Source organism: Ostrinia nubilalis, chromosome 1 (genome assembly GCF_963855985.1).
Source record: "Ostrinia nubilalis chromosome 1, ilOstNubi1.1, whole genome shotgun sequence".
Taxonomy (NCBI): domain Eukaryota; kingdom Metazoa; phylum Arthropoda; class Insecta; order Lepidoptera; family Crambidae; genus Ostrinia; species Ostrinia nubilalis.
Genome location: NC_087088.1, coordinates 5,984,726 through 6,008,679, shown reverse-complemented (window position 1 = coordinate 6,008,679; position 23,954 = coordinate 5,984,726). Strand labels below are relative to the sequence as shown.

Genomic DNA, 23,954 nt, shown 5'->3' with positions numbered 1-23,954 from the left:
TTTAAGGCAAATTCTAGAAGTAATGACATGTACGAATATTACATAAAAAGTAAAATTCTCGAAACATGATTTTACAGTGTGTTTGTTTGTATTCGAGGGGAGACGATTTTCTCATGACCGCGGACAATGTCTGTATTGATAGTCCGGCATCTGGTTCATAGCATCAACAAAAAATTTGAACAAAGACTCATTGCAACGTCCAGACATCTCCACTTTCTAAACCAATAACTCTAATGTTACTGCTGCTGTTAGTCTAACGACAGCCATATTTTTTGTTCATTACTTTTGTATTTACGACCCTAACACTTTAGTGGTTTATGGTTCTTTAAAAATTTAGTACACATTAGATGCCATTCTAAAACATAAATACTAACATAAATTACGTTACCAATGATCATTTCTGTTTATCGACTAAAACCCATTTTCTACCATTATCAAATGAGGTAGCTAATCTTTATATCTTTTGTATGATTTATTAAGATTGTTACGTAAAGTTCTAATCACAGCACGTGATTTTACAAAGTGAATGAGAACTACGTAGTTACAAATTTTAACAGAACGTTGATGATATCCTCAATCACACTTTACAGTGATGTATGTCTACGGTAGCGCACTAATGCCCGTTTTCACCATCAATCCCTAATTTTTAAGTGACCCCTATGGTAAGTGGTAACACATAACAGGAATTTTGTTTTCAAAGGGGTCACTTAAAATTAGGGATTGATGGTGAAAACGGGCATAAGTGTACCTAATTTATTGCAGTCTTATGATTTAGATAATAAAGGCTAGAAATATTGTTATCACTGTGACCGTGTGGAGGAAAACTCACTCTCACACTCTTCTCGTGGATGTCGTTAAAGGTGATTAAGGGTTAAATGTGCGAATATCAGACCTCCCCAACACGTCTGAATAGTGTGGAGAGTGAACAAATCCTCTATTTGTCTCTACTAAATTATAAAGGGTCTTGTTCCTACAGAGGAAACCAAATAAATGACTTGATGATGATATCGAAACATTATTGACATGAATGAATTTACCAGTACAATAATAATAAGTTATAATACTCAGTTAAAAACACAAATATTTGACAAACCACAACACAAATCACAGCAGCCGCAGTTATGTCACAAGTTTGTTGTAATGCTAATGCACAGAAAGCGCGCTTCACGACGGAGTGACGCTAACTGGCAATTACTTCACCTTAGACACGTGGTTGTGCTGTTGTTGACTTGGCGCTGACGTCTGGGCAGACAGAAGATAAAAAGCAGGAAATGTTAGTCTTAAACGTGGCTGCTAATGATGTTGAGACATCTATCAAACATTTGATGCCATTTATAATAGCATATTATTCCACTATTAACTAAATTCCCAATCTCAAATTACAAGCAATTGACATTGTCACTGAATATTATACCACACTTAGCTATGCTGTTCATACGAAGAAGATTGATGTTCCAAGCGTAACAAATTGCCGTTAAAAACTAGTGATGCCTAGATATGGACCTACAGGCATAAAAAGACACACTTCTCCGTGTCACCTTAACATTCCTGTCGTAGTATCTGGCTATTTTCCCTTGTTATGTACCTCTTCTAAGAGGCCTCTCGTTACTACTGAATATCCTAGTCGTACGAGTTCCTTTTATGGGCTTAACTGCTTCTTCTTCCGAACTGATTTAAAATTCAAAGCTGGTTAAAGGTACTGGATATGGAAAAACATGCCGTGTTGGGTTAATTTGACACGATAGATTTGCGTTTTTGTTAATGCAACAGAAGGTGTTTTATTTATTTCTAATATTTCTTTAAGATTTTGTCAAATGTGAGGGATTTTATTTACGTAAAAAATCGTATGGCTCTTAATATTTAAGTACAAGTAACTGTAGAAAATACCTTGCTTTAAGTTTTTAAATCTTTTGAGCAGCCAGTACGGCTTTTGATAAACAAACATCACGTAATCCTATAAATAAATACATACAACGATGGCTACGGAATGGACCCTTGGACGACCCCTTGATATGGTCGCGCTGGGACCGGATCCAGCAAGGACAAATATTTCATTTCTTGTCGAGATCGCCTTTTCAAACGCAGGATTAGAGAAATAGGAATTCGAATCACTATAAAGGCAGGTACGCAATAAGATGCTGTTAGAATTGTAGTGCAGATAAAATCATTCTTATCTGTATCATACTTATAAAGTAAATATAAGTGTTATTGAATTGCCTTTTCCTTATTTTAAATGTGACCGTGGCTTTTAAATGGTAAAAGTAATTACCCAATCAATTCCTTAATATTTAATGTTTCCTTTTGCAATAACCATTATAACCAAACACAAACACATTTCACAGTAATTTACAGAAAAAGGGTTAAAAAAGAAATAACCATAAATAGGAAATGTAAAAATGCGGGTCTAATCCATCGCAGTTTTGACATTGAAATGTGGGAAGAAGACAAGAAAGGGGTTGGAGATGTGTAAACATAATTATACAGACCTCACTGCAAGTCCTTCGCTTTGTGAATGCATTCATTGATTCCGGGAAGGGTGTTTTATCCTTCGGGATATTGTTCGGTGTTATTTATGTCGTGCGTTTATCACACTGGCATAAAGTGATATTGGAAATTTATTCCATTTGAAACACTATTACTGCGATTGGATTTTTCTTATTTACATGATAAAGAATCTTTAATACAGCGAATTGTCTTCGTGCAAAGTGGAGGCTTTCTGAAAAATGTAATGATTAATCAATCAGAGTACTCAACGTTTCATTACCTTGGGTCTCCATTATCTTGATTAATATTATCTATTAGATGGTTCTGGTAACAGATTATTGAGTCGAGGCTAAAAATAAGTAAGAGCAAATCAGTTTCACCATTTCATTGTGTTGAATGTTTATTTTAAAACATAGACAAAAGTTTCTCTCTAAAGAAGAGGAAGCGTAATAAAAAAATCCTAATGATACGTTATTTAAATCCAATTCTGGAACGCCGTAGTTAACAGACAACCGTTAAATCCCGATAAATGTTACCTCAATAACTTTATTGCGCCTCGCAGAATTGAATTTAACTAACCTTCAAAATTGTTTAGGTTTCGCCCTTTACGCCTGCGTTTGTATTTACGCGTGTGCCTTATTATAATAAACAATTGGATAGTTTATAGAAATTGCTGGCTCCCCTTCCGTATGGTTAATCATCAACTAATCTTAGTGATTGTTTACACATTCCAGCAAAACAGCACTTAAGTGGATTACCCTGTTCAAGATATTCGGATTTTATTGTGAAACCACATTCGTTTTTATTATCTCTATGCCGAAATAGAACTGTTTTTTGAAAAGTGTCATTTGTATCAGTATAATATGGATGAAATCTACTATTTCCATTGAATGTCTTGTCTTTATGTTAATCGATTGTCGCTGTATTTCACAAGCTTGTAATCCCCAGTGCAATTTGCATCACAAATTCTATATTATCTTAAACTATTCAATATAAAGACAATCGACGCGACCCCACAAGAGTGCGAAGGCATCCTGCCTTTTACTGAATCTAAAGAGTTTATGCGGCGTAACTATTCATTTTATACCTTCCCAGCCCATAGATGTCTCGCAAATAATGAGAAATCGTTTCCGTTAGAATAGGGTTTCTCCAACTTGGGAACGCTCTAGTGATGTACAAAACACGAGGAGTCGAGTTCTACTTTGAAGCCGCGAGCGAGGCGGATCGGCAGGACTCAGCGACCTTGGCTCCAAAAATGAAAAATTAACGCGAGTCTTCAGTAAAATCACGATAATATTACCGTGGTAAAATCTAAAATTAGAACTCAAAATGATGAATGTCTTATGTCATAAAGAGCACCGTAGATCTCTATTGTGCTTTACCCCTACTTATCCTCATTCTTCAGTAGCCCGTCACAACTATCGATCGAGCTCTCAAAAAGACGGAAAAAGTCCCCGAGTCGAGCTTGATACAAATGAGGCAAGTCCTGTAAACCGAGCTCTAGACAAAAGGACTCAGAGGTCTCGAGTTTTGTACATCACTAGTATAAGTACGCTCTCGGTGATCACGAAACGCCTACGAAGCGTGGGTGAGCAGGACCAAGCCAATAAATCTAGCTACAACCAACCGGCCCTTAAGTATAGCTTGCGTTCTAGGCATCCAGTTAGGTAGCTTCTGCAGTTCGAAACGTATTTTTAAAACGTATAAGCAGTGTTTATATGCAATTTACTAGCTGCAGTAGCTTGTATTTGTCGTCAGGGAAATGGTCTTGTATGCTACGGAAGACATCTTGGACATGAAAATGCAAAGAAAACAGCCCTGAACTTTCTGTTATTAAAATTAAATATGACAGCCTATTATGAGACTGCTCAGGAACGTGAAAGATGAAATGGTGAAAATACCTTGCAAGATTTGAATAGGTCCTATGCTTTTATGTACATAAAAGCTAAGGTTAAGCTTATTAACCTTTAATAAAATACTTGCTACATACTAATTTAGTTAGGCTAGTAAATAAGAAGCGAATTATCCTTAATTATTGGGAGGACAATAACATAGAAAATATAGCTACAGAACTAGACGTAGGTTATTTAAGTTCTAACAATCGTAAAGCCTAGGTCCTAGACCTTCATTAGGGACCCTTCAGGCCCGCCCACGCAAGCACTCGTATCAAGCTTTCCAACTGGTATCGAATGGAAAACGCGAGCTATAAACGATTCGATTATCCAATAACAATTCGATTTTAGTGTGCAGCTAACAGTTTTACTGTCTCTTTCAGTCGTTAACACTTTTATTGGTCATGTTTTTAAGAACTCTGAGGTCAATCGTAGTCATACTTTTGCTATAGGTTAAACGTGCCGAGAGGTTATGTACGGGTTTGTAACACAAATCTAATAAGTACTTAAACAAAATTGGTTACATTCGAAAAAAACAAAAACAAAATTAGGCGTTTGTGTGTAAATCAGTCGTGTGTATTCCTCAGAAATGACGCAGATACTATTCGCAAATAGGTATGTACAAATATTATCTAACGTCTCATTACACTTTTAGTGGAGTCTAGCGTATACTTTTAAATAGTATAATTGATAACTGCTTAGTATTCTTTTCTACAAGATTTGGAGTGTGCGATGCGCACGAGTGCTTCCTAACCTGTTACCTAACTCACTCGTTATCAGACAATAAGAATTACGTTCGTGATGAAAAACTCAATTTACTTTCAAATTGCATTTCAGTGTTACCGATAGATAAACGAATAAACTATCAAGCAATTATCTTTGCGAAGTTGTAACACTATTTTATTGTGTTGAAATGTGTATAAAATACAGCGATGCAGTTAATTAAACAAGCTCAAATAATGATAAAGAATTAGTCGGTAGTGTCAGTAAAAACACCGGCAACTGTATAAACAAACTGGTAGTTTTAAATACGATGTAACAATCTCATTTTTAAAACTAAGATTTTGCAAAAAAAAGTTGACATCTCCAAGAAAGACAAGCAAACACAACATTACAGTTTTTGAACAGTTACAAAAACTCTGTAGAATAAACACAAAAAACATTTCTAAGAATCACATGATACCATTCACACGGACCATCTTTGACTGTATTTTTTGCAGCTTTTTCTTATATCCACACAATTTACTTTCTATGACATTTTATAATCACCGCTAGCTCTGCTAATCGACCGTTACGAACGGTTCGAGAATTCCATCCTTTATTACCTTAATTAATTTTATTTTTGGTCCTTGTTCACCGTGCATATTTAATTTTGATATGCTATTAATCTTGTCTTGATAAGACGTTGATTTTAAAACTTTGCCTTAAAAACGAGTAAGGAAGTAATTAATGTCAAGTCTGCAAAAATCTGAAAATTTCTTGGAATTTTTAATTTTGGTCGCAATCCGTTGAGTGGAGGTAAGTTATACGTTCAATTAGAAAGCACAGCGGCGTATGCGCATCCTCCTTATACGTAAATGGTGAAAAAATGCACACGTCTGTCGCTCACAGAGCTACCGAAGAACGTTAACAGTGTCACCAAAAAAGTTTAAGTATCTGCCTTTGCTAATTAGGCGGTCAAACGCGCCGCAGCTCAGAGTGACGTGCACCATTACTTCCACAGACCTCGCTACCATTATCATTACCTTGAATTAGCATCCCTATATCTCAGACATAGGACACAAATCAGAATGTCTTGGAGAATCCCGCAAGTGCATAACAAACCTTCCGACTCGTTGGATTACAACTTGCATCGGAAGAACATGGATTGTAGAAATATTGGAACTCTCACACATCCCAAATTGCAAATCATCTTTAAAAGCAACCTTTAGCTTGAACGTAAATAACACACATTTAACTGTACAAAAATTTTATAGTATGTTACTTTTGTGCTTAGTTTTATCGAAACAAAATTCTCCAATCCAATGGCTATTGAAGCTTTTGTATCATCAACGAAATTAAAAAGATTGAAAGTCATCATCAACAAAATACAAGGTTGTATCGTTATCTACAAACATAATGTGTACTTTGTAATCCATGTATCTTTAAGATTGCATTTCAATCTTCTCATTTCAATTTATCCATCGGTGTAAAGGTCGTGTCGTCTAAATCGAATGGTTTGCAATACACTTGCCTCTGGCAGGCGGCTCATTACAAGCCCTCTGTGCCGTGTTGTGGCTTCTAGAGCCATAAAATTGCTATTACCGACTAGATTACTCTTCGCGTAAATGAGGAGGAATGTTTTACAGGCGGCTCGACAGCGCCCCGGGCTGTATTCCGAGGACTGTCTAAGAAAGCTTCTGATGAATGTTTTTATGAATTTCCTAGTTTGAACGCGTAAATGTAGACTGAGATGAATTAGCTACTGTTATTAATGGCCAATTTAGATATGATCAAAATACCTTTAAAAGTCGTTACCATTTGATTAAAATTCACAAATTTTATTCTCATTTCGTATGCGTAATGGAGTTAGAAACGCCTATTCAAACAAGCGTCATACAAAGTTAAGTAGACAATGCAACCAAATAATTTGGCAGTGCCATGTCCGTACATGTAGTGCTAGTACCACCCAAAAAGTGTCGCCACATCATCGACATATTGTTTCGACAGCGAATAAATTATAACTTCCGTTCGATTTTTATGCATCAGTCGCGGTCGTTGGAATCAAATTGTAATCTAGTGGTCGAATTACAAAGGATGAATATTGCATGAACATAGACCAAATAGAAGAGCTACTTTACAATGCTGATAAGGATCACGGGAGTCCTTTGACAAATTAATGCAACAGCATCAGCCCGAGGTGCCACTATTGTTACCTCATTTCTAGTCGTACTGTACCTAAAAAAATCTGATTTATTCACAGATCTATTTAGAGAATACGTAAACTGTAGAATCAGTAGATAAAATAACTTCTGTATCAATAAAGCAAGCTGTTTTATTCTGGCTATCTCATTGTTTTGTGATGCAGGCGATCGGATGCGTGATTGGCATAATTGTACCGTTGGGTACTCGATTGACAATTATAAATATGGCTTCATCTAATTGTCATGTGCATGCTGACTACAGTAGCGTGCATTCCAGTAATTTTGTGATCAGTTTATAAAATAGTTAACTTAAAAGTCATGGCTATTTATATCATTCATCATGACATCTCGGTAATTTTATCTTCTTCAGACTCTTTACTTTGATTGGTCGATGCAAAATTTATAATTATGCTACAAACTACTTCTCACGCTCTGGGCATAACGAGTGTTTATTTGTGTAGCTCTTTATAAATACGCTGCACAAAAGTAGTAAACATTTCTAAAACCAGTTTGAGATTTATTGAAAATACATTAAAGCGCTTAACAATTCATTACAATCAATAGAAATTTGTACCGGTTTTTCAAGTTCAGACTCAGACCACTCCGTTTAAAGACGTAATTCATTTTATTCGTGTTCCAATTCAATCAAGTGCTCATTAATGTTATATTTGTTTTCTTTTTCTCTTTTCGCGATTAATGTCCTTGATTTTTAGAATGTTGTAGAATGTCCCAGCTTGTCGCTAGATACATTTCCGCTCTGAATATCTTCGGAATACTAGAGACAGCCAAAATTGATTGCTATTTTCTATATTTATCTTGGTGGTTAGACAAATGTAACCATTCTTGTCTTGACGTCACAAAGTAATGCAAACTTGATGCAAATCACAATGGATGAAAAAATATCAAGTGTTGTTCCATGCTCTTAAGTTGTTGAAGATGTTAATAAATGCTTCTGAATGGCGATGCTATAAAATGTTTTCTATTGTATTTCTCCCTGAGGTAATACAAATCTTATTGAGCCATTTTAAATTTTATGAGGGTGCATAAATTTCGATTTGGGACTCAAATCACGGTTCAGGATCAAGAAATAATATCCATCTAAGCATACTTAATACACAAGTGTCCAAGTCATAAATGCGATCAGCTACTCAGTATTCTACCCAAAGAACGAAGCGTCATTCTAACATATTCTGTTGACCCATGTTTATTTGATAAGCCCTAACGTATGTAGGTTTGAATTAAAGTTGCATAGGTACCTTTTTGCCCCGACGAAAACCAGTTTTTGTTTCGAAAACACAAAACCGAGACGCTTAGAAATGAAGCTTGTACTTGCACTCCTATTACAGTGAAATAATGGTAAAGATAAGATAACACTTTCACGGTCAGTCTATACAAAGAAAGCGTGTTGTCTCAAGCCGTAAGAATTTCAAGTACGCTGTTGTGGGCAAATGTTGACTATAACTACCATTTGCAATGTGATGTAATCAAGAAGTTATGAAGCAGTAAATATAACACAGAATGACAAAAGAAGAGAAAAAGAAGTAAAATCTATTCGTGGATCCACTTATGACACTACTTTCAATAACAGCATTCAATATTAGCAGTTATAGAAATTACAATTCAAAATTTAAAACACTCGGCGTTTGTTTAAGTCGAATGTTCAACATTACAATACAGTAGAACCTTGATAACTTAAACCTCGATAACGTAATAACCTCTATAAATTCATAAAATATTGTGTTCCCTTCCCCTCGGAGTCCAAAACCTCTTTTACTTAAAATACGAACCCTCTATAACTTAAACGAATAATTTGGGCTTCACACCTCAGTAACTCAAAGTTGTACTGACGACGACCTTTGTAACTTCAATATCTGTCAATGAGACGAATGTGCAATCAAAGAAGGTTTCCTGTAGACCATTGTTATTGTCCATTGCTTACACGTGTTTACCAAATGGCTTCAAAATGTAAACAATAGACTAAAGTTTAAGTACAGTAACTTATTTGTTTGTTTGTGTCAGTATCTTTTAGCCTTTGTTTCGGCAGCATCTCTTTGCACACTGTGAGTGAAAATGAATTCAAAACGAAAACTGAAAGCATTAACATATTTTATGCTGAGAATTTTATGCAGAATAAACTTCAATAAATATACCTACCTTTAAATGTAAAATAAAGTAATTTAACCTACCTCGTCTATCTTTATTAGTCTTAAACAAAGCCCTTAATCGAACCTCTGTAAGTAAAAATATAAACCGATAAAAACTCTTTAACTTAAACCCTTAGTAAGTAAAAACCTCTATAACTCAAATTATTTAACGTTTCCCTTGGTCTTTATCTTATCGAGGTTCTACTGTATTATGAAATCCAAAGAACGGGTCTATGAATAAAATATTAGAGACATTTGCAGACTAACCAATAGATCCGTGACTCATTACAAAGTGCATTTGCACTATGTAACGTCACAGTTACATAATGACTGGCATTTAGATAGTGCCGAAGAGCCTTTCCATGTTCATTACCACATTAAGTTTGACCAAAGACTTAATAGACCATAGACACTCGAGGACAGTGCACTTAAGACTGATCCGTTGACATCTTTTTAAGTGGCCGTTTGTTTAGCTGTCTAACAAAAATTGTTAACATCTGTGTGAAAGAGTAATACCAAACATTAATGTCGCAAAATTCGCGTAGTTCTTCTATTAGGTTGTGAAGTGGTCTCGACAGAATTGTCTACAAATCATGATTTTCTACACTAACGCGTATGTAGTTTTCCATTAAGATTATAATGAACGTCCTATCCCACTAACTAACGGTGTTTTAAATTAGCAGTAAGTTTGCTAATTTTATGAGAACCACAGATTAAGGGGTCGGTACGTAAAGTTAACGTGCATGTAACACAGTCACGTATGTGAGCTTGTCCTTATTTGAGCAAACAGTGGACTCGAGATAGCAACGTTTGCACTCATACATAAGTAATCGCGATAATATCTAGCACTCCGCCGTGCCAGTGTTTCCCAAACAATGACAAACTAGGAATTAAAATGACGCAATCAGCGTAGTTGTATTACACACTATCTTTGATGTCATCCTCAAGATTATTTACGAACAAAACACCGGTGCTGTTGCGTGTTTTGGCAAAATATTTTTTGTTAACTGACATCCTTTTTTTGGGTTGTCTTGTCACTTTTAAATAAAGCTCTTAAAAGAATTTGTAAATCACTTGAGGGGCTCATAAAGCCATCAAAATATCTAAAGACAATATCTAAAGAGTGTGGTAATGCTCAAACATTGAATGTTAGTTTGAGTGCCGTTGAGTTCTAGAAATTCCTACCTGAGAGCGTCGCGCCGTCGGCCGATACGAAATCGCTTACAAAAAATCGTTTCCCTTACATTTTGTTTACAAGACCTCCGACACTGCCTTTGTGCCTTCCCGGGTCTTACCGACCCTTTTTTGCCCGCATACTTGCCCAGTCTAGTTGGCAAGCTTTATGCTCATTAGCAGTGTCTTTCCGTAATTCTCAAAACAACTGATTGTTAAATTAGCGAGCAATGTCAGACACGGCGCCACAGTTGGATAGTTATCTAGTTATCGAAAACACTTATCATTAGCGTTGAACTTGACCTTGCTTATTCACTTGGCAAATTATGTAAATTGAATTATTTCGTAACTTTAAAATTGCTCGTGTAACTTCCAAGTGCATTTTTATCCGCAACCTGGCGTAACCAGTGCTCCGTGGGACACCAATTTACAAGTCTAACGTCATCGTGCTAACAACGCTAAACCTATCGTCAACACTGCCGGATATTACAGATTCACGGTCACACGTATTTCTAAAATTCATATACGTAAGTGTCACCAGAATAGACCCGTCTAATGTAAAAACAAAAATGTGATTCAATACAAACACTGATGTCACAGATTCTGTGAAAATAATGACCTGGCGTAACGTTTCGAAAGGTCGCCAAGGATCGAGGAAAATCTTGTGCGAAAGTACAGTTGAAGACGACTTTAAGAATATACGTATTGTCGGCTTTACGTCAATGGTTAGCGTACATAATTATGACGCTGGTAATAATATGATCTTATGTGGTGGACGCGTCAAAAACCAGTTAGATAATTGGCAAAGCGAAGATTCCCACGCAAAGCCTATTAGTAAAGTGAGGAAAGCCAGAGATGGCAGGACGGCAATTTTAATAATTTGTACTGTAAGAGAAACGGTAGACGCCGCAAGATGAGACATACGACACTGATGTCCACTTTTTGTCAAATGAGCGACAAGGCCAGCTCTACGTCTCATAATCTGCCTTCAACGGATGATTGAATTATCTCACGTTTCGTTTTCCTTTTCTCGTTTGCTTTGATATTCGTCGGTATAACTATGCTTACTTTGGTTTCTATCATGCAGTCCTTATTGTAAAACCTGCAAATCATATAGAGAGTACACATTTGATATTAAACTTTAAACAAGATAAATAATATTTGTGTGGTCTTCTTATCGAGTCAACAGCAAGTCAATTTCATATTGAGGATGACACATTAACCGATATGTAGGCAGCACGTTGTATTTGTTTGATCATTGCTTTATACAATTACAGGATGGTGTTGTTTGTATTTCGTGAAATAAAAAAGCAACTCACAAACAGGAAAGGGGCAAAAGACCTTGAAGGGAGTATAAACAAGCGAATATTGCTTCATTCAACGTCATGTCGCCCCATGCAAACTCCGTGCCCAATGACAACAACGTGTCACGTCACCCTCTTTGACCTTGTTACTAACCAAACATGCTTATCAGAAAGTATTTTGTGTTGGCTTTTCACATTATGATAAGTGTGCGATGCGATAAATCCATCAATATGGTATGTCCGGTAGAAGATATTAAAATTTTTGATAAAATTACTCCAAGTGCAATAATGTAAAATGAGATTTTTCAAGAGAATCTCTTTTGAGTTTTCGTCCTATTAATAGTAATGGGAGAAGACAGGTCTAATGGTGGTGAAAAGTGTATGTTGACTATTTTCGACCTACCATCGAGTCGTTCCCGAAATACATATATTTAAAACCAAATTGAGTTCATCAAGTCCATTTGACAGTTAAACGTGATCCCAAAACAAACAAAAACCTGAGGACAAGTTCTAAAGTTCTTCTTGTGATAGAGTGAGCAAGCATAGCAAGCTGCAAGCGGTGTGTTTTATTATGCAGCAGGGTTTCAATGCAAATATAATATCGATTCAAAATACAGATGTTATTATTTAATCCAATTTCCCACGGCGGACTGCGCCAGTGCATTGCGTGCTAAGTAATGGGTGTTAGCCATATGAGATTACACTATTCAGTTGCAATTTACGCACCAGTGGGTAACTACAGTCGACCGCAAACGCATCTAATCGCACATCCTTGCAGGAACTAAATAATCTAAGTATTGCGTGTTCTTGCCCAATAAGTAAGTTTTGCCACAGCTGCAAATCTAGGCACTTAACGAAATGTAACTTTCTGTAATAAAAGGAACAAGTATTTCTGGTCATGGGCGATCTCGATAAATCACAACCCCCAGTCATGTTGATGAAGCGTTAAAACTAAAAAGAATGTGGAGTTATCTGTAAAAAAAACAAGTTCCGTCACGGTTTTTTTTCAAAAGTCATGTTGATTTACACATTCTATGCGATGTTAGATGCCATAAAATTTTAATTAGGGTCAATTTTATGTTAGATTTTTTGTGTCCTCAGCTCATGTTTGTTTGATTTGTTCATTTAAATAGTAATTCCATTCTGCGTTCTTACTTCTTGCGTAAGACTCCAATCGGATTATCTACTTCCTTGTAGTTTGCGTCTGCAACATCTCATGTTTTGTCAATAGACAATTAGCTTTATATTTCATTCACATTAGCGACTATTCATGCTTCGTCATTTATCTCGTCAACGGCCGGAGAAATCGTTTGATAATAACTTTCGGTGATACATTCATTAGCTGTGAGCGACGCATGATCTGTTTAGCGAGTGGTTTCGCGAATGCCACCCACTATCTCATTATTTGCTAACTCGACCACTTTCACATTCGCACCTTTGTGTCATTGACCAATGCTTACTTAAATTTAATTCCGCTTGGTTCTTGACAATCGGCAGGATTAAACATTAGTAACTGTCTTACCAAATAGTGATAGATATTTATCATCATGAAGAACATAATGGGTACTTTCTATATACCACAATTTTATGCAATAAGGACGACAATTTTTACGGGCATCTATATGATTGATGGTTCATCTCTTTAGATTGTTAAAGACCACTTTCGTAATCGCATCTTCTATTCATTATGAATCATAACGCAAGTCTTTTTGGCGCACGCCTTTCTAGTCAGGTGAATAATGTTTTCATTAGTTATTCAATTTTTTTTGGAATACCCATTTTTCAGTTATGAATAGAATGCCTGTTTGAAAACTTATAAGCAGTTGTTTTATATTCATGTTTCACAAATGGGGAAAAAATGTAAACAATATTAGTTGAGGCTACCCACCTGTATTTATTGCTGTCATTTAATGCAGCCTTGCAACAACGTAACGGCAATAAACGGGAAATAAGTATTGTGCTTATGAGCGGATGATGTCGTTTTTTTCATTTTGGCCTTATCACGAAACTACAAGGCCAAGTTGGATTGTTACAAGTCTCCAAATTGTTTCTTATTATCTAGGAAACGGGGACACAGATGTTACGCGGTGTGCTGTCACGCTATGCGTATAATAGATAGTGTACGTGATATACTACTGAGTACATAGTATATCGTGGTTCTAAAATTTTATATCTCACTTCACAGCTGCTGTTTTTGACTGGGAAAATCCAGTTTGTAGTATATCCATAGTTGTAATAAAGTATTCTATAGATAAGATGAGGTAGTTGGCTTTTCCTGTGGCCTTATGGTCATCTCTAATTGTATAAGGCTAGATAGAATTGAAACGTATCGACCAGAACATTATCTCTTACGGCTTACCTATTAATCATTGGCTAGAAATGATGATGATGAATTTATAGACCTCAGAGTAAACCTTTTACTGTTCTTTGTACATTCCAAACACAAAATCTTTTGTATCTTCATTGCGACTAAGGAATTCTAGCAAATATGAATAAACTCTAAATTTGGCAAGCTAACTACCACTTTTGGATTTCCCGTACGGTATTCGCAGCGGTTTGCATTCACCGTTATCTTAACTGCCACTGCCAGAGCAGCTATAATTTAGTGTAATATCTGTAACACTCGTCTGACGCTGAACTATCTGATAATAATTAAACGAAGTCGGCCCGCTGATCATGAGACAGCAGCAGACAATTAAAGTAATTAGAATTGCTAAGCGACTGCGAAATACTGGAAGTTGAATATTAATGGTATTAGACGATAAGGATTAATGTTTGTATGTAAATGGACCGTTGTAGTAGCATGTTACTGAATTATAATTGCGCTTGTCACCTAAATATGGGAAAGATGAAGCATTGTGCGGTAACGTGAAGTGTTGCAATTTCGGTACCTATGTCGCTTATACAGATTCATTGAGTTTTCGTCTTGATTAATAAAATTTTAAATTAATTCATCAAGAGTCTTATTAGAAGACCACTAACCACTTTTTAAGAACTTTCTACCCATCATCTTAAGCTATGTTTCCTGCCTTAAAATTTATTCTTTCCATTATGGTCGATAGTGTCATCTATTTTTTAGGAATCAGCATGATTTCTTTTTTTGATGAATGAATACGAAAAATGACTGAATTGTCTTCAACAAACAGCCATGAAACAATCACTAACGTCTTGTATTGCACCTCCGATTACAAAAACGACACCAAGGTCCGCCGTCGCGCCGTAATAACGCTAATGACCCATCTTGCGATCGATCGCCGCAATAAAGACATTACTATTTTACAATTGATGCACCATGTTTATGTGTCACCAATGAGTGTCAGACATGATTTCTTTGGTGCCCTTATAAACGAAGGAGAAAAACGGACTTTCAGAGTAAAGATCTTAGTTGATTCAGAAATCTATGAAACAATTGTAACGAAAATTCTTATTCTAATTCGCAATATCATGCCTTATGTCCACTGAAGATTCATTCTGTTCCATCGGGTATAAGAGCGCTTTGGAGCATCTATTACCCCTTATTTAAATAAACTCTCTCTATATTTTTGTAAGAAGACAAGAAGGTCATAACAGGCGCGGATCCAGCCCTCAAAAAAGGTTGTGGGCACAGCCACCAAAAATTAGCAAAGTGAGAGTTGGATCACTACATGCCCGGACATACATCATGCCTATCGATCTTATCAATAGATCATAATTAAAAAAACAAGCAAATTAGGGTTGTGGGCATGCCCACAGTGCCCACAACGGTGGATCCGCGCCTGGGTCATAATACAAGCTGAAGTTGCCTACAACGTTCTTTCTGATAAGCACACAATGATATTATGCAGCCTGACAAGATATTACATATGATATTAGGTCACCGAAGTTGTGTGCGTAGGCACGCGTGAATTACAATGCGCCGTCAGAGTCAGTTTACTTGGATATGTATGAAGTCAGCATTAGTTATAGGTGGTTACTAAGCTCTAGATGCAGTTGTGAATTTTGAATGATGTGCGTCATTGACTCACAAAACAATGTAAGTACCTGTACCTCAATATAAAAGTGAATTTAAGTTAAGTTTTTCAGTTATGACTAGTCACTGGTTTTGACCCGAAAATCTCGTCTTGCGATCTATTGTTTTAAGAAATTATACAATGTATTGTAACAAATCATTTACCACACAAGTGACCTATTGGTAGTAGTAATTTGTGTTACCTATGTAAAATTAGATAGACTTATTGCAGCAGCATTTTTACCTAGAAATTACGCTAAATGCACTTAATTAGCCTATTACTTTACCAATACTGTCGACAAAATTTAAATTACAGTTGAAGAAGCCGTAAAAAATAATGAAGTAATTAAATATGTTTTCGGTTTCACGAAGTATGACATTGTCATAGCTGGGCATTAACTCGTTAATCCGTTAATCGTTAATTAACGAAGTTAACATTTCTATTAACGGATTAACTTTTAAGTTAACTTTAAAAAATGTTAACGGACTCGTTAACTTCCGTTAAATTACCCTAAGTCCGTTAATCGTTAAACCAGTACCTACTATTTACCAAAAAGATACAGAAGGCACGCTGAAAAACGCTAGAAAAACGCGTTCTGACAAGTACGTTCAGGCTTCCAGAACTTCCAGAACACAAAACAACGGTTATTGTAATCAGCCCCCCTAGACAAAACGCACTTTTTGATCGAATCGAAAATCGAATCCGTCAAAACTCCATACAAAAAAGGGGCTTTTCGACCACTTTTCGACTGGTTTGCGATTATAATTTGCACTTTGTCTAGACCCCCAGATCACTAACGACACTTGTTAATATGTGTGGGACAACTCTTGCAACTGAATTTAAGACCAGTTTTCCTCAACCGATTGAGCTGAAATTTGGTATATTTATTACTTATGTAAGTACGATGACAATGCAATGTGCTGGTGAATGGTACCATTGAGCTGGTCTGATGATGGAGTCATGAGGTGGCCATAGGAACTTCTAAATGAAACGGCGGCATCGCATCGAATTTGGGTTCGTTGGATTTGTCTTTTCGAGCACTTTAGTACTAGATGATGTCCAGGCTCCTGATGATGGAGTCAGGAGGTGGTCATAGGAATTCCTAAACGAAACGGTGGAAACTTATCGAGTTTGGGTTTGCTGGATTTGTCTTTTCGAGCACTTTGGTGCTAAATTGTATTGTAATTGAACCAAGGCTCTGAGATTGAGATACAACTAAAAAGTGTAAAATAAAATTATAATAATTAAAAATATTTTTTAAAAACAAGCTTTTATTCTGAAATGCAGTTGTACTAAAACGTAAAAAATAATTGTACTTATGCAAGATTCAAATAATTTCGAAAGCTTGTAGCGCAAACATAAAAGAGGAATAAATTCCATGCGTGACACAAGCTTTCGAAATTATTTGAACCTTGCATACAATTATTTTTTTCGTTTTATTATCATGTGTTAACGGATTAACGATTAACGTTAACTTGCGTTAAATCTTGCGAAATGTAACGTTTTAACGTTTAACGAAGTTAATTTTTTTATTAACGGTTTAACGATTAACGAAGTTAACTATTTGATTAACGGTGCCCAGCTATGGACATTGTCTAAGAAAACAATGCTCACTCAAACATTCTAAATATACAGACCAATGCCCTGATCGAAGGCCGTTCGTCAAAACGTGTTAGCTTTTATTAGAATTTGCATCCAGTCCACATTCCCAGAAAACCAGTTCATTTATTGTAGGAAATATCTATTTGTTCAGTAAGAAAAATATGACTATAGATTGCAGTTAACAGGAAACTTAGCATTAAATATTATAATTATTTATTGCTATGGTTTTAACGACTAGTCTATAAAGATATAAAAATCCAATGCAATTAAACTTTTGATAGTGTGTCCTATATGTTGAATAGTAAATTTGGACAGGATATTCCCACCAAAATTGTATTATGTAAATTAACTAAATGTTAATACATTTATAATGCACATGAAATACATAGTTACGACTTGTATTAAGGCTAATCTTGAATAATTATATCGAGTCAAATCAAAGTCAAGTTGGGCGTTATCATGTAAGCATATCAATGACCTTGTTGCATCGTCACTTAATGATAGATAAGATTTTGTTTTACTTATTTCATATCTGACGTCATCCACCATAACTTAAGAATCCACATCTCAGTTGAAGACAATGTTAGTAATGACTTTAACAATGTTATTGTCATTCTTATCATTGCTCATAGAAAACTCTTGGTACATAATGAAATCATCATCTAAGTTAGACCAATTTACTACGGCATGAATTCAAATTTATTCGAATACATAAGTACATGCTAAATCGTTGACACCGAATTAAAACGATTTCAAGGAATAACTTATGAGTGACGATAGTAGGTATATTGTCTAGTAAATTCTAGAACACATTAAAGATTTAATCATATCAGTGGCTGAGGAAAATGGAATAAGCAGTTAGTTTCTGTAGCGTTTTAACTTGGGGCTGAGTATCGCTCCTTGTGGCAGCCCACGTCATTAGATAGCAGAACTTCATTGCGTTCAGTCTGCGATAGCTTTTGAACTGCCATTAAGGATTTAATGGGGGACACTGATTTTATTGGCTTCGTTCAAGACTGAGACTGGGTCAATACAGTCTTATTTTATTTATCAGAAACAGAAATAAATATGAACGTGTTTCAGAAGGCATGTTAGTTGGCAGTTACTATGTCAGATGTGAGAATGTCACAATATTGCTTTCGTAAGCCAGTAAAATTTTGAGAAAATTGCCTACAAGCTGTTGATGTTAACCCTGAACAGGGTACAACATGTGGATGAATTTGATAATCTGTTCGTGTGTTGTTGTTGTCTGTAAATGACCGTTATTTGATCCAAGAATTCGGGTGGATGAATTCGAAACGTACGATTTTTTACCTGCTTATATAATAATAGCGGCATCGTGCCCCGCTAGCCCGCAACAGCTGTTCCGAGCTTGGGCATTGAACCAATAATATTGTATAATACTCGATTTGTTCTCTTCGTCGCCGTCTTTGATGTCGTCGGGAATTCCTTTTCTTAGCCTTATAATCTGAACAGCTGCGTAATTTTGCCAAGAACTATTATTAAACTTTTATTATCCCTATCAAGTTTTTTGTATGCTTTGCTAAATTAATTCTATTTTGTTGCAGAAGTGCAAGTGGGATGTCGTTGCTGACTACTTCTTTTGAAAGGTGAGTTGAGTCATATCACTTGTATCTTTATACATCTTATTTCTAAGAAAACCTGAACAAAGAAATAACACAAAAGGTATACAGTAATTGGTCATTATTTCCTTGAAATATTTATTAATATCATTTTGGGAACAGGACATAGATTGACATTAATATAATCTTTGTATTAACATTGATCCTACGAAATTCTGATAAGATATTTCAAGGATGTTATTTCTATTTTAGCTTCTGGCTGCATAATAATATCATGATGTATCATCCTATCATGATACGTAATAGGAAAATCTACGACATTAAAATCGCGAACTATGAACTTGATGCAATGAAGTCATCAGTCATAGTCCACTTTACCGGCTTAGTTGGACTTTGTCAATTTTCTGAGTAATTCTAAGCTTGTGGTTTGGAGTCAAAATGTAAGGTTGTACCAAATAGCCATACCAGCAGATGTTTCATCTGCATCACAGTTAAAACATTGCTTTATCCATGAACTGAAATGCAGTGGTAAAGTTTTAATTAGTAACAACATCCAATTTGTTCAATTGCTTCTTATTGAACTGTGGGACAGAGAATCGATTATCAATTGTTCACAAAGTGCAGTTCGACGTTTTCTTGTTTTACGAGCGTTCATCACTAAACTTGTTTTCACAATATTACCCTCTCTTTATTGAGTCAAATGGTTGGAAATTGTCTAATTGAAAATGATTTTGTTCAACTTCAACGAATTCTTCGTCTTCAATTTTATTTGAATCATTTTAGTGTAGACGTATTAGTAAAACCGATGGTATCATTGTATCTCCTTTTTCGTAGATAAGAAGAATCTTTCGTACCTACGGTATAACTAAAGAATTCCATATAAATAGTATTACAAATATATGCCTCTTTCTGTGAAACGGTCGATGGAGTTCGTACAATGCTAACTACAGCATGGCGTCACGGAGATTAGCAAATCTTATCTAGCCAGATAACACTGTACTGCTAAATTCCAATAACAACTATTCCATATTAATTTTACTCATATATCCTGTATCTATAAATTTAGAAAATTATTCACTATTTGGTAGGTTATGTTACTTCTACACTAGTATTATTATTATCTGTGCTTCTACCTTAATCTGGTTTTTGAAATACCCGGATCTTCTAGTAGGATATCTTGTAGGCATTAAGATGATATTCTAGTGCAAATTGAGTTTAGATTTTTTTCTTGATGCTGGTGATCTCTTTTATACCACCTTAGCAGTTATAAGCTGCAGCTTTACCGAGACCGTATGAATGTAACTTGATTTGCAAGTCATAAAAAGACGCATAAACATAACCAAAGTTGTATTGTCGACACGGCAGGTGAAACAACGCCAGATGCAAAACTTGTTCTAGACATTACCGAGTTATCTTGAAGTTTATTTCTGCTGTGCGATATTTTAAGAGTAATGGATAATTCCCCGTCTCTCTCCGATGATTAATATCGGAACGGGACAGTAATAAAAGTGACCTCGAGTGGCAGAACTGTATTCTTTTATCTGCTTTTATTTCAAAACTATCCCAACCAAAACTGTTAAATGCGCCACGGTCTGTGTGCCACGGTCGCTGACCATTTTGGCACTAATTAATGAAAAGATGAATGAACGTAAACCAGTTATACCTACTCGTATTAAACTCTAATCTAAAAATAAATGATTTGTCTAGATGTTATAATTTATTTGCTTGCTTACTAGAAATTATTTTAATATCGTATAGGAAGAAAATAGGGTCCAAAGTTCATAAAAAATGAAAGCTCGCAAAATTTTGCACAAAATTAAAAAAGTTTAGGAGACATGGAAAGCGGTAAAAACCACAAAACCAATTAAAACACGCGAACATTAAAGCTTCCAAATTGCAAATTAGTCAGAGACGTCTGCAATAAAATCAAAATTAGCTCTAAAAATTTAAAAACAGTTTGCAAGCGGTGCCGGGCAACGGCGACGCAGTGTCTCGTAAGATTTAGGTAAAAGCGTCTACACTCTTGTCACGTTTCTTTTCACGTGGAGCTTACTTGCATTTGAACAAAAAGTGCAATTGTAGTAAGTGACAATGAGTATTTCGATAAATCATGACAAAATTAAACCCTATCGCGAATTAAATATCAAAGTATTAAAATTGCTGAATAGATTCTCTGTGGATCAGGTTACATTAACAGGAAACGTTTGATATTGCCTATTAATTTATTTTATAGCATAATAGAAAATCCTCTCAGTTACTGTGTTTATGAATTTGCTCATTGTGTCTCTATTTTATTTGCTTATCAAATCATCAATGCGTGTATTTTTGAGCCCTGACGTGTCCAATCTTCTCTTTATTATAACTCCTCTTACAGGTTAAAATAATATGAACTTTGGTGAGGATTTCCCAAGTTTGAGAAACACCGGTACCTCTTTGAAGGCCTAACTTTGTACGGGAAACTGCGCGCATTCATATACCTGACTAAGGGACGCAGCTTTTCTCGCACGTTTGGCACATCGTCAAGTCCGAGTGAAAGGTGCGAATCTTTTTTTACTTTCAGCTGCAATTTTTAAATGACATTAAGTGTAATTGTCATTTCGTTATGAAGCTTTATTTCTTTATTGGAGCTAATCTTTTTACCCTTTAAATTATCTGGCAATGCTACTAAAGCGTTAGAAAGGTGTAGTTCTCCTTCGCACCGTCTGGCAAGTTGCAAGTGAACTTTTTTAACGCCAGACCCGTCTGGTGCGTCTAGTCGCAGTTGTGCAACATCATTGTTGACTTTGAGGTCGTTGAACTTGGCATAGATTAGGTATTGGTGTTTTAAAGTTTTATTATATTTAATAGGATCATCGTAATCGCGTATTTCTTTGATTTATTTAACGGTGGGTAGGTAGGTTATTAATTGCGTCCTACAACAAATAATTTGATAAACATTTTAGAAGATGTTGATGCCTTACAGAGTTGTATAACTGTAAGTCTGCGTATATTTTGATATTTTAATCAATATTTTGAATTAAAGTCGCAGCTGTTCAAATTATATCGATGTTAGTGAACTGTAACTGCCATCAATATAAATTGTTCCATACATAATTGGTTGTGCGTGTACCATAAACCTACTATAACTGGATCGTCAACCGTTCAATTAAATAAACTGGTAATTTACAATAACTATTATTTTTTGCTATCAGTGCGTAGGTTACGCCCACCTTATTTATTATTTGCAATATTTTAATAGGAATTAGGTATTGGGTTAGTTGTCCAAATTTTCTGATAGGTGCGTGCTTTAAGATAGGTATTTTTCTGTCCTAGTCCAGCTAGTTTAATCTTTATTGACATTGATAGATTAAACACGAATGCTGTTATCGGCTATTCTATTTTCAAATCTTGTTCTTTATCTATGGTTTAAGCTTAGATTAATAAAACCTAGATGGATAGTCTTCATACAAACGCTTCGTCAAGAGTGAGGCAAAAATCTTATGTCATTAGTGTCAATTTTGTTGGGGAGTGTAGACAGTGAAGGCGATTTTCCCGAAAGTAGGGAAATTTTTAATACGTTTTTAATTATTTTATAATTAACAAAAACAAAACGCATCATGTACTTACTTATTTATTGAATTCAAAGTACCTACCTAATAACAATAAGATAAATCGACTTAAAAGTCTCGATTTCATAAAAAAGGAAGTGTATTTGTACGGCGAACAATTGGGAAATAAATTTTCTTGTTACTGGTATCATTCCCGTATTTAATTTTTAAAAGCTAAATTCAAGCAAAATACGCGTCGAATTGTAGTACTTACTTATGAAATGTAACACTGGTCACTTTCTTTCGTTTTTCTGATGTATTTTAGACACCCTTTCACAGCACAAACCGTTTTAATTAATTAAAATTCTTCGGACGTGTTTACCAATTTTTCACTTTGACAGTTCATGTGACGTTTACGGATGAGCCGTGCCGGCTCCCTAAAAACTGCCTCACCTTTCGTGCACTAACTATCTATCTAGGCTTTATTAATCTAAGGGTTTAAGCCACAGATAAAAAAGCTAGATTTATTACTTTAGTGTTGACACCGTTATAATATTCTTAAAACGGTTGTTTGGCCGGACACAAGTTTGGTTTGCAAAAAAGTTTGTTTGACGCAATTGCTGACGACACTGCTGAATATACTTGAATAATTCGTGATCAAAACGGATAGAACTTATACAGTTTTCGTGTAAACAATTATTATTTACACATTTTTTTCCATTACGCAGATATATTGTGCTCGTAGATAAAGTTATCCTTTAGTAAATAGTAGAGATTTCATTTTGTGAGAGGCTTTTTGCAAATATGTTTTCACATACTAATTGATTTTCAACCTGAAAAAATATAACGATCATTTTTCTTCTTTCTATATTTGTGTATTGAGGCTAACTGTAATAGGATAGGACTACTAATGGCCATAGGATGTAATAAGGTTTTTCCTTTTGATAGTCTAAATACAGCTAGTCTTTAAATTTTTGAATGTAATATTTTATTTATAAATTAGGTAGGTAACCATGCCATGTCATCATCACTCATATAACGTTGCGTGTCTTCGAGTTTACAAACACGATACTATTACCATAGTAGCATGACACGCTCAGCTACGATCATGAACGAACATTCGTTCATGGCTACGTCTCGTCGTATCGTATGACCTAATGAACCACTTTTAAAAGCTGACAATCCCATATCAATCGGCAACCACGTGGCCGGCAAAATAGAGCGATAGTTTTCAAAATTGTTTCACTTGGACGTCGTCCAGTAGCGGACAATACGTCCACCTCACCTTGAGCGCAAATAAAATGTTTCACTTCACTTTGCAACGTTCGGAGAAATCTCACTTTTGCGACGCGC

At 35.5% G+C, this 23,954-nt stretch overlaps 1 protein-coding gene across 1 annotated transcript in view; it reads left to right on the top strand.

Annotated features, from left to right (window-relative positions):
- The window catches only part of LOC135087957 (protein windpipe), a 40,586-nt gene that overhangs the window by 5,224 nt on the left and 11,408 nt on the right, over positions 1-23,954 (top strand). The window contains exon 2 of the mRNA XM_063982827.1: positions 19,060-19,101. The gene's annotated coding sequence lies outside the window, so the exon portion shown is untranslated. The remainder of the gene's footprint in view (positions 1-19,059; positions 19,102-23,954) is intronic.